Genomic DNA, 11,542 nt, shown 5'->3' with positions numbered 1-11,542 from the left:
ATGCTGCATTAGCACACAGCTTTTCCTCATTTATGTAAGAGATGGATTTCTCTCCTTGTGTACAGCAAAGGGTTAGAACCAGAATAAACATGATTTCAGTATACTAATTTAGAAATACACATTATGAAATTTATCGGTTTTTTACTCTTGCAGGGAAACAAGAGAAAGACTAGATGTGGGCATACAATTTGTAGTATTTAATGAAGAGCTGAATAGGATAGGGAATCTTCATAGTGAAAATAACTCCATAGCAAGTAACTATGGCTTTCATCTCTTATAATTTATCTTGCATCAAGCAGTTACTTCCTGTATGTGTAGCAACTAATTCAAATCATACACTCTTTTGTTTGAGCGGGGGGAGGTTTGTCTTTCCTTGAGACAGGGTCTCATCTGGAGTTCAGGCTAGCCTTGAGCTCACTTTGTAGCCCAGGCTGGTCTTGAACTCACAATGATCCCTCTGCCTCAGCCTCCTAAGTGCTGGGATTACGGGTGTGTGCCACCACTCCTGGTTAAATCATACACTCTTCAGGATGCAAAGATGAGTACTTCAAAATAAACTGCAACTACAATATGCATTTCCTAAGTTAAAGATCAAACTCCAAAGGGAATCTCTTTCAATGTCTTGATATGACAAGATTTTTCCAAACTCAAGGATGACAAATAAGCAATTTCAAGGCCAAGGAAAGAAGCCACAGCTGTTATGGGTATTACTTGACACATACTACATACTAAATTAAACATGCTTGCACAATTATATTGGGAATGGTCCTAACAGTAATGATGCTAGTGAAATAAACATTACCCTTAGCTCCAGAAGGTTAAAGAGGAAAATACAAGCAGAAAGCATACAGAATTGGTCATTTTCTGATGAAGAAAGATTTTTGAACAGATATATAAAAAGAAACATACTCCTGTATTTTCCCTAGTGAAAATAATATGAAACATTTCCTTAGTATTTTGGAAAAGAACAGAGCTAAGTAACACAAATCCATTGTGACTTAGAAAAAAGATCCCCCTTCAGCGCAGTGTAAGACTTAAATGCAAACTGTACAAGGGTGCATATTATATAAAACATTGTGTAAGGCTGCTGCTGCCCTACCAGTACTTCCAGTCCCTATCCAGATTATATTCAAATATTGGTTGTCCCAATAGTTATACTGAAGTAAATCATCTTTAAAAAGCAGAAACCTTTCTTTAAAAAGCAAAATCAAAACACAATGGTAACCATATATCCAACTCAAACTATATCTTCTTAAATGAGATTTGCTTCTCACCAAAAAAAACCTTTATTTTACTCATACTACAACCATAAATCTTCATTCATAAGTATCTTCCTTGCCCATTAATATTAATAAAGAAAAGCTTAGGTTTTTTTTTTTTTAGTTTTTTTTTTTTAGTTTTTTTAAAGCTTAGGGATTAGTAAGACCCTTTGCATGTTTTAAATATTTTTTAAGGTTTAAGAAGTATTTAAGGGGCTAGGGATGTAACTCAGTGGTACAGCACCTACCTGGCAAGCACGAGGTCTTGATTTAGATTCCTAGTACCAAAAAAACGTGTTTAAGGTTTGTAATTCTTAGTAGGAAAACATTATCTGAATGAATACCCTAATGCAAAACCACTGTAAAACACTACAGCCCCATTTGGTGCCGAAGAGAAGGGATTATCTTCAAAACACCCCAGCTCTCCTGATGAGGTCAGAGGTACACTGGTTTGTATTATTGCAACATTCATTAAGTGATCTAGGTTGCTTTCCTTTTAGGAAGGGCTTTGTCAGATGAGCATTGTGCTTGACCTCCAAATTTGGCTGACAATTTACTGATGAGATTCATAATCTTTGGATTACTCTGATATTTTGACATGTTTGCAGGATTCTGGGTCACATCCTGGAAGGCCACCATAACTTCTGGATCCTGCATGGCTGCAAGGAACTCTGGATCAGTAAGAATCTTATCAAGCCCAGGCATTCCTCTCATGCCGGTTCCCATTTCAGGCATCTCTCCTGGGAAATTACCAGGCATTCCCCCAGAAAAGCCACCTGGAAAGGAGCCCTACTGAACTCCTGACTGTCCAGCTTCTTCCTCCCTTTGGGCTTTTTCATGCTCTTCTTGAGCTTTCTTAACCCTTTCTGTTCTTTCTTTGATCCCTCATTCTTCATGATGTTCAGCAATTTTCTGGGCCCTTGTTGAACTTCTTTCAGCATTGCACTTGTATCCTTGTTGTAATCCAGTTTACAAGCAAGGCCAAGATCATGGGCTGCTTCTTCCCAATGGCCCAGAAGTCTGTGAGGCTTCCCTCTCCATTTGTATGGTTGGGCTGAACCAGTATTTATTTCAATGGCTCTGTCACAATCTTGAATGGCAGCATTTGGCTTCTGCAGTTTGTTGAGAGATTTGGCTCTCTTAGCATGCAGAATGACCAAGTGAGGATTCATCTGTGAACAAGTCAATGGCTTTCTGTAGTTCACCATCATTTAGAGCATCAATGGCAGCACCTTTCTTTTCATTTGCTTAATCCATCATCTCCTCAGTTATCTCTACATTTTCATCTTTCATTTCTTGAGGGGTATCAGTGTCTGGTTCAATTATGTCTCATTGTCAATCTCTAGATCATTTTCCTCACTTGATGGTTCATCTGTCTTTATGTTTTCCTCTGTCTTCTTACTATCTGTTTTTTCCTTGATATTTTCTTCTTATTTAGCTTTACGAGTGGTACTTTACCCCATGGTACTTTACCCCATGCTCTCCACCCACTCCCTCAGGAAGTGCATCTCCTCCTTGTTTAGATCTTGCTTACACATTTTCACAAAGGCCTGAAGTTAGTTTACTTTGCAGGGAACCATGGTCAGCAGATCTGCTGCTTTAACAAATGTAAAAAATGCCAGATATTGGCACTGTCCTGTGAAGTTTTTACAAATGGGAACATGTGGCTATAACATGGCCTTATTCCCCTTACATGATGGTACTAGTTAATCTACTAGAATGCTTGTTAGTAAGGTTAGGAAATCTCTCCATCCCAGTTGTTTCCTTCTTGTTCAGGAAACAAAGACCTTCTCTGCTTGGGTGATAGAGGGTGGGTTTGGGATTTTCAATCATGTAGGTCACTAGCACAAAAAGAGACACAAACCATTACAGATCATGTCTGTCTTTTCTCCTCAGCCACTGGCACTTGGTGCAAAGGAGGAGGGGAGCTCAGGACTCATGGACATTGAATCCCCAGAGGTGGAGTCTGTCCCCACTCGGGTGATGTCTGTCCCCGAGCCTAGTGAGTCACTGGGTAGGGCGGTGGAACAGCAAGCGGTGGAAGCACTGCAAGTGGATCATCCTCCTCTAGGGCAGAAGGTATGACTGACTCCCAGTCATAGCTTTTCAGCATGATCTTTTCCTTGTAAAAGGAGGATGAGCTGAGGGGACTGACATGTACACATTTGGAACCAAGGGGGAAAGGCTTAACTACATACAACCAAGAATCAATATAAGGAAACTGATCAGGGGGAGCAGGCTTGCCTGAAACCACATTCCAAATTTGCACAGTTGCATGAATGTCTAGAGTCCCTTTTTGGCCATCCAGTACCAAATGATGGCCATTCCAGTTCACATGTTTTCACCCCCCTTGGCTTTATCTTTACCCCATAATCATTCTTGAATATGTCAAAGTTCTAAATCATATATTCTAATACAGCGGGCTAAGAGGCTGAGGCCCACATATTGACAAGCTGAATTGGATTGTAGATCAAATATCTCCTACCTCAGTTACTCTCAAGCCCATTTCACCAGAAATCCAAACAGAAGTCCCAGACTCAGCAGACTAGAGATAGTTGTGATGCCAGTGACACCTTTTGCTAATTGATCTTTATCAGGGTCTTAGGTCATGCTGACAGTAAAGAAGGGTCCAGGCTGGTCGGACAGGAGTCCAATGCTCACGATCATGAAGACAGCAAGGATAGACGTGGGAAACACCTAAAATCACAGGCATTGGGAGGGGGGCAACCACACAAATGACCACGTACAAAACAAAACTCACAGACAAACATGAAAAGAAAGTATTTCTAGACCCAGGAAGACAAACCTGACCACTTTTTTTTTTTTTTTTCTAAACAAACAGGAGACATTGGGATCCCTAACAGGGCTCCCACAGCCTCCCAAACCCTAACCCATATGGGTCAGGACAAGTGTAATAAATGGGCTGTCGGAATCCCCGATGGGGCTCCCACAGCCTCACAAATCCTAACCCAGAAAGGTCAGGACAAATGACAAATGACCACCGTGTCCAGAGGTTGGGCCCATAAATTTCACAACTCCAAAGTTCAGGCAAAGAAGCCAAAAGCAAAGCCAAATCTTACCAAGTGCGGTCAGGAAGATTTGTCTTGCTCCATGGCACTTGATCCCTCTCCCTAGCCTATGGTCTAGGTGACTGCCTGAACTCAGCCAAAGTGCCGGTGGTATCCTAGGTGGTATCCTAGGTATCCTAGGTCACAGATACTGGTCTGAGTCAGTGCCTCCCTGGAGAGGCTGTCCATGGGAATCTCCTGAGGGACTCCAAATGTTATGGCAAAGGTGCTTCATTAATTGAGTTACCTGTGGAGGCTGGATGCAGAGACAAACAAGTTTATTAGCTGGCAGTGGGAACCCAGTACATGACCATGCACATACCCAGAAGGGCAGGAGGGGACAATAGTTATATAGTTCTGGTTCCAAGTCTGGAGTGCGTGCTGATATGATTTAGTGCAGCTACAGAAATACTACAAATCATGAGCTTAGCTTGTGACAAAGGAACAAAGGTGTTTTACATTTTACATAGGAGATAAGCAGTCTTATGACAGAGCATGGAGTAGTATTGGGTTAGGTAACTATGACAACATTTAGAAGAAACAAAGATAAGAAACTTCAGCTATAAAATGGTGCTAGAACACAAAATGGTGTTGGTTTAGTTTTTTTTCCATATCATGCTGATATGGTGTATTACATTTGTTGATTTGCATATGTTGAAACATCCCTGCATCCTTGGGATGAATCCTACTTGATCAGGATATATAATCTTCTTGATGATTTATTGCATTCTATTTGCCTGTATCTTATTGGGGTATTTTGCATCTATGTTCATTAGGGAGATTAGCCTATAGTTCTCTTTTTTGTTTGGATTCTTCTCTGATTTTGCTATCAGGGTAATGTTTGCTTCCAGGAATGACTTTGGGAGTATCTGTTCCCTTTCAATTTCATTAAAGAGTTTGAGGAATCATAGCGTTGGATCTCTAAATTTCTTGCAGAATTCGGTAGTGAATCCATTAGGACCTGGGATTTTCTTTGTTGGTAAACTTTCATTACATCTTCAATTTCATTGACTGATATTTGTTTATTTAGAATTTGTATATTTTTTGATTCAGTCTTGCTAATTCATATATATTTAGAATCTGTCTAATTCTTCTGTGTTTCCCATCTGATTGGAATATAGATTCTTGAAGTGGTTATTGTTGATCTTCTGGATTTCTGCAGGATCTGTGTGATTGTATCTTTGTCATTCTTATTGCATGGATTTGAGTCTTTTCTTTCCAATTTTTAATAACATTGGCCAAGGGTTTTTCAATTTTATTTAGCCTTTCAAAGAACCAATTCTTTGATTCATTGATTCTTTCTATTGTCTTCTTAGTCTCCATTGCTTTAAATTCTGCTTGATCATTAGATTTCATCCCTTGTATGAGCTTTGAACTTGACTTACTCTTCTTTTTCTAGAAGCCTGAGATTCAACATTAGGTTATTTGAGCTTGATGAGAATTCACTGCTATAAATTTCCCTTATAGTACTGCTCCTATTGGGTCCCATAAGTTCCCAATGTTGTATTGGCAATATCATTTAATTGTAGAAATTGTCTAATTTCTTCTTTATTTGTATCTATGACCTATTGGTTGTTCATGAGGATGTTATTTAATTTCCATGGGTTTGTGAAGTTCTTGTGGTATATTTTGCCATTGATTTTCAATTTCATTGTGCTATGGTCTGATAATATGCATGGGGCAATTGCAATTCCTTTCATTTACTTAAGCATGTTCCATGAGCTAGTATATGATCTATTTTGGAGAACATCCCATGTATTGCTGAGGAGAATGTGTATTCTGATGTTGTGAGGTGGAACACACTGCAGACATCTATCTACTAAGTACATTTATTCAAAAGTTTAGTTCTGATATTACATTATTGATTTTTTTCTCTAGTTGATATGTCTATTTGTGACAGTGGGGTACTGAGGTCTCCCATTACAATTATATTAGTGCTTACTTGATTATGCATGTTCATTAATATTTGTTTTATATAGTTAGGTGCACTGGTATTGAGTGCATATATATTTATGATTGTTGTCTCTTCCTCTTGGATTGTCCTTCAATGAGGATGTAGTGAGCTTTTTTGCCTCTCTTGATTAGTTTTGGCTTGAAATCCACTTTGTCTGCAAAAGGATAGATAACTCTTTTTTTCTAGATTCCTACTGCATAAAGTATTATTTTCCATCCTTGACTTTCAGTCTATAAATTTCTGTTTTAATTAAATGTGTTTCTTGTATGTAGCATATTGTTAGATCTTGCTTCTTAACACATACCGCCAGTCTGTTTCTTTTGGTTGGTGAATTAAGACCATTTTCACTGATGATTATAACTGACACATATTGAATAATTCTTGTCATGTTATTTTCCTGTTGTTGATTCTTTTTTTCTCTCCTCTATTTAATTGCTTGTCTTGCCTGGCAGATTCATTCCACTGAGGTTCATGAAGTTGTAACCTTTTTATCTCTTTCTAGAATGTCCTTCAGAACACTTTGGAGTGCTGGTTTGGTGATGATGAATTCCTTTAGATATTCTTTGTCATGGAAGTAGCTTATTTCTCCACCAATTTTGAAAGAAAGTCTTGCAGAGTACATCAATTTGGGTTGCAGGTTGTTTTCTTTTGAGGCTTCAAATACTTCATTCCAAGTTCTCCTTGACTTTAGTGTTTGTGTTGAGAATTCTGCAATGATTCCTATGGGCTATCCTTTACACGGAATTTGTTTCTTTTCTCTAACAGCTTTTAACATTCTGTTCTTGTGTTGAATTTTGGAATCTTGACTATTCTATGCCTTGGTGTAGATTTTTTTTTTATCTTGGCTAATAAGAATTCTGTACACCTCACTTATTTGTATGTCAAACTCTTTTTCCATGCTTAAGAAATTTACTGCCATTACTTCTGTGAACAGGTTTTTTTTATTTCATGTTGCTGTATCTCCTGCTCTTTCAATGACTTCAGTCAATGTAATGTTATTCTTCTTTGCATCATCTAGGAGCTATTGCATTGATTTTTTGTGGTCCCTTGATATTTTTAAGAAATTTTTTTTCATGATTGCTAACCAGAATCCTTTTGTTATGGTTGATATATTATGTCAACTTGAGGGGTCTAGAGGCTAGGCTAAGTGACTCAGCAGTTCTACTTCCTAATCTTGTGCAAAAAGAGGGCACAGAGATGGTGTGGGCATGGGCAGATAGCCAGTATACAATATAAGGGAGGAAAAGAGGCTTGCTCTCTCCCTCTTTTCGCTCTTGCTGCTTTTGCAGTTTTCTGCTATCATGACTGTTACCTTTGCCATGGGCCACTCTGCCTTGGAGCCAGCTGATTATAGACTGAAATTTCCACAAACTGTAAGCTAAATAAACCTTTCTTTTCTTAATTCTGGGTGTCAGGTATTTTGTCTCAACAACAAGAGAAAAGTAACCAAGACAGAATTTGGTACGAGAGGAGTGGGGTTGTTGCTGTGAGTATACCTGACCATGTGGTTCAAGAGCCTTTGGGAATGGATCATAGGAAGAGTTTGGAAAGGTCTGGAGATTTCACCTGAAAGAAGAGCTGGACTGCCTTAGGCTGTTCCGTATGGGAGATTCTGGTCAGAGCTCAGAAGACCAGAAGGCTGATAGAAATCCTGCCAGTAAAGATGGGGTTTTGGAGGTTTCTGGTGGGAAGAAAGATTGCATTGGATGCTGGACTCCAGATGATGTATATTATGGCTTGGCAGAAAGTTTGTCTGCATTTTGCTCGTGTCCAGAGACTTTGCCTAAGACTGAGATTAAGGGTGGTAAACCAACTAATCTGGCAGAAGAAATTTCAAGGCAGTTGAATGTTGTGGCAGTGGCATGGATATTTTTGGGGGCTTTCAGCCAGATTTATGTTGAGAATCAAGATCAAAGAGCCCAGCAGGATGATTAAAAATGTGAGTTTGCCAATGAAAAAGGCTCCAATAAAGCTGTGGTCTGCAAAGATAGAGTTGAGGAGATCTCCACTGCTGAGAAGGAATAGGAGAATATAAAAGATGGCCTGAGGGCATCACAAGAAGCACCAAGTCTCCACCCTTTGCAGGCTCAAACCTGCAAAGGTGAAAGACTTTGCTTTGTGAAGAAAGACACAAAGCGCCATGTTCCAGAAGGGCAGTGGTGGCCACAACAGGTTCCAGAATTGTGGTGGCATAGAAAATTGGTTCCTCAGAATTGGACTCAGAGTACTCAACAATCCAGGCACTTGACCTTTATGGCCAAAAAAGACAAAAGCTTGGCTACTGCTGCAGGTGGCAGCATACTTTGGCGTTATCTACATGGCACTGGTTTTAGGCATATACCGAATGCAAGAGTTCTGAGGTTAAGAATGCTTCCACCTCGATTTCAAAAGGCCCAGGAAGCCAGGCAGTGTGCCTCTGAGGGAGCAGTGTGTCAAGCTGTGAGTTTGCAGCAAAAGGCCCACTGGGGACTGCAGAAGTTTGGAAAAGTGAGGAACATGGATTGTCTAAGGAAAGCTGCAAGGAATGAGCAAAGTGGGCCTAAGAGAGAAGCCATGGGAGCTGTAACCACTAGAAGTGCCATAGGGGTGGAGTCATGCAAGCTCTTTGGAACTTACAGTATGGCACAGATTGCTTCAGATGCTGTACATGGAACTACAGGACTTAATGTTTACCCTGCTGGATTTTGGACTTGCTTTGGTCCCATTCCTTTGTATTGCTCTGTTTGTAATTTTTGGAATGCAAATGCTTATTTTGTGCCATTGAATGTTGGAAGTGTTTACGTTTTCATTTGTACAGGGGCTCATAGCCCCTGTACATAAGGCTACATAAGGCTAGAGTTTGCCTTATATCTCAGTTGAGACTTGGTACTTGAACTTTTCAGCAATGCTGAAACTATTAGGACTTTGGCAACTCTTTGCAGAGGGACTAAATGTCTTTTGCATAAAGGGATATGCATGAGTCTTTGGGGGATGAAACGTTATGGTTCTAATGTAATATAATGTTGGTAGACTTAATATTAGTTTTTGAGGATTGTTAAACCTGTGTTATAATGTTCAAGTTGTCAAATGATAAGAATAATGTTTTTGTATCTGGAAATTGGTTTAAAGAAATGTGTCTGGCTGCTTGGTTGGCAAGGGGTGGATTATTATGGTTGATATATTGTGTCAACTTGAAGAGTCTAGAGGCTTGACTAGGAGACTCGGCAGTTCTACATCCTCACCCTGTGCAAGAGTAGAGCACAAGAGTGGTGTGGGCATGGGCAGATACCCACCATACAATATAAAGGCGGAAATGTGGCTTCTTTTCTCTCCCTTTTTGCTCTTGCTGCTTTTGTTGTTTTCAGCCACCATGAACCGTTGCCTTCTGCCATGTGCCACTCTGCATTAGAACCAGCTGGTTATAGACTGAAACTTCCACAAACTGCAAGCTAAATAAACTTTTCCTTCCTTTACTCTGAGCATTGAATATTTCATCTCAACAACAAGAAAAAATAATCAAGACACTTGTCTTGTAGCTCTGGTATTCTGTCCTCACATTGGCTTATTCTACTTTGTATACTTTCAGTAGAATTCTTAATCTCCTGGATGTTTGTTTGAATCTGTTTCATGAATTCCACTTCTTTCCTATGTTGGGCATTCATGATTTCCATTATTTTTCTAAACTCATCTATTTTTTTATCTGTATGTGCTCTAGAGTCACTAACCAAGTCTTTCATTATGGTTACAACCTTTGTAGTTATTTGAGAGATTATTTCAGATGTGATTTTTTTTTCTAGGACCTCATTTATGTGCTTTGTTACTTCTGTTGTTACTACTTTAGATAGTCTAGGTGGGTAGCTTTCAAGTTGTTTCACCTCATTGTCCCCTGAGTTTGTCTTTGGCAAGCTGAAAGTCTGGAATTGTATCTTTTTTAAGTGTCTTCTCGTTTTCAACTTTTTAAAAGTTTAATTCCTGGGTTGATGCTGGTAAGTTGCTTATGGTAGGTGGTTTTGTTGGTAGTATTTAGAACCCTTAGAAAATGACTATCTCTCAGAGATGCCTTTCAGGTGTAACTGGCCTTTGGGCTTTGAGTGTGTTGCAGGACCTTACCCCCTCCAATTTATTGGAGATGACAAGTTGCTACCTATTTGGCCTAGTCCCTGGTTCTTTGGCACAGATCTATAGTATTATTTATGACACTTAGACAACTGCAGTCTTGGCATAATAGGAAGAACAATTGATTAGAACAATTATGTTGCACTGATTAAAATACTAAGATCAGTAATAACAATAACATCAAACACAACCTAGAAAATGACACACTGTAATAACTATTGAATCACTATCTTTAACCACATGAAATATATTTGTGGTTTTATAACAAAATCTTAAAAAAATCAGAAAATTGTATACAGTAAATATGTCTTAAATATGGTGATTTTAACATCAGGGCAGAAAATTTAAAAATGGTTAGGAGGAAAAATAGAGAAATAGAAGAGGAGGAGGAGATTAGAAGCAAGGCTGGAGGACAAAAGAAAATTACATAAACTTTAGGAAATTGGAGAAGAATACAGGAAAGAGAGAAGGAAGAAATATAAACAAAAACAGAACAGTAATTCAGCAACAACAAAAAAGTAAAAACAATATTCACACTCACACAGAGTAAGAAATTAAGAAAAAAGAAAACAAGGCAAAAGAAAATCAAAAACAAGAAAAGAAAAATATAGGGAAAAAAATGTCCACTTCAAGGTGTGTTTCTGCTGTCACTGGTAGACAAATTGGGCAGACAGAGCACAGATCCATGTTGACTAATCCCAGTAAGCCAAGTATAGATTTATGGTGGGGTAGTGGATAATTTCTGCAAATGTGCACCTTTAGTTCCACTGAAGTTCAGGCTAGTTTCTGGCTAAGACTGGAACCTGATTTATTCAACCTGCCACTCTGTGGTTTGAACTTGGTTCCTTGATCTCTGGTCAACTTGAACTCTGTTCTGCCTCCCCCAAAAACTCAAAGCTGCTAGATGGAGCCAGCACTTGCTCTGAGTTCTGAGCTCAGTTGGCCCCTCTCCAAGATGGCTCCTTGTCCGTCACCCCTCTCCTGTGGGACATCTGAACATGAAATACTCACAAGCCACTGCAGTCTGCTGCATCCACTGTTCTGTTCCAGTGGTGAATTTCTCCATGGAGGCCTCTGGGGTTGACAGTGGTTACCTTTTATCTACAGGTTTGAGATGTTCCTCCCATGCAGTGAGTCCAGGCTCAGGGAAACAGTGCCTCTTTTCA

General features: G+C 39.3%; 1 pseudogene; it reads right to left on the bottom strand.

The window, feature by feature from the left end:
* Positions 1 to 1,739: 1,739 nt before the first annotated feature.
* Positions 1,740 to 2,839, bottom strand: LOC102004969 (annotated as a pseudogene).
* Positions 2,840 to 11,542: the final 8,703 nt, after the last annotated feature.

This window comes from Chinchilla lanigera, unplaced genomic scaffold (assembly GCF_000276665.1).
Source record: "Chinchilla lanigera isolate Chin_1 unplaced genomic scaffold, ChiLan1.0 scaffold00034, whole genome shotgun sequence".
Taxonomy (NCBI): domain Eukaryota; kingdom Metazoa; phylum Chordata; class Mammalia; order Rodentia; family Chinchillidae; genus Chinchilla; species Chinchilla lanigera.
The sequence above is the reverse complement of the archived record's forward strand: the minus strand, read 5'-3'. Positions and strand labels throughout refer to the sequence as shown.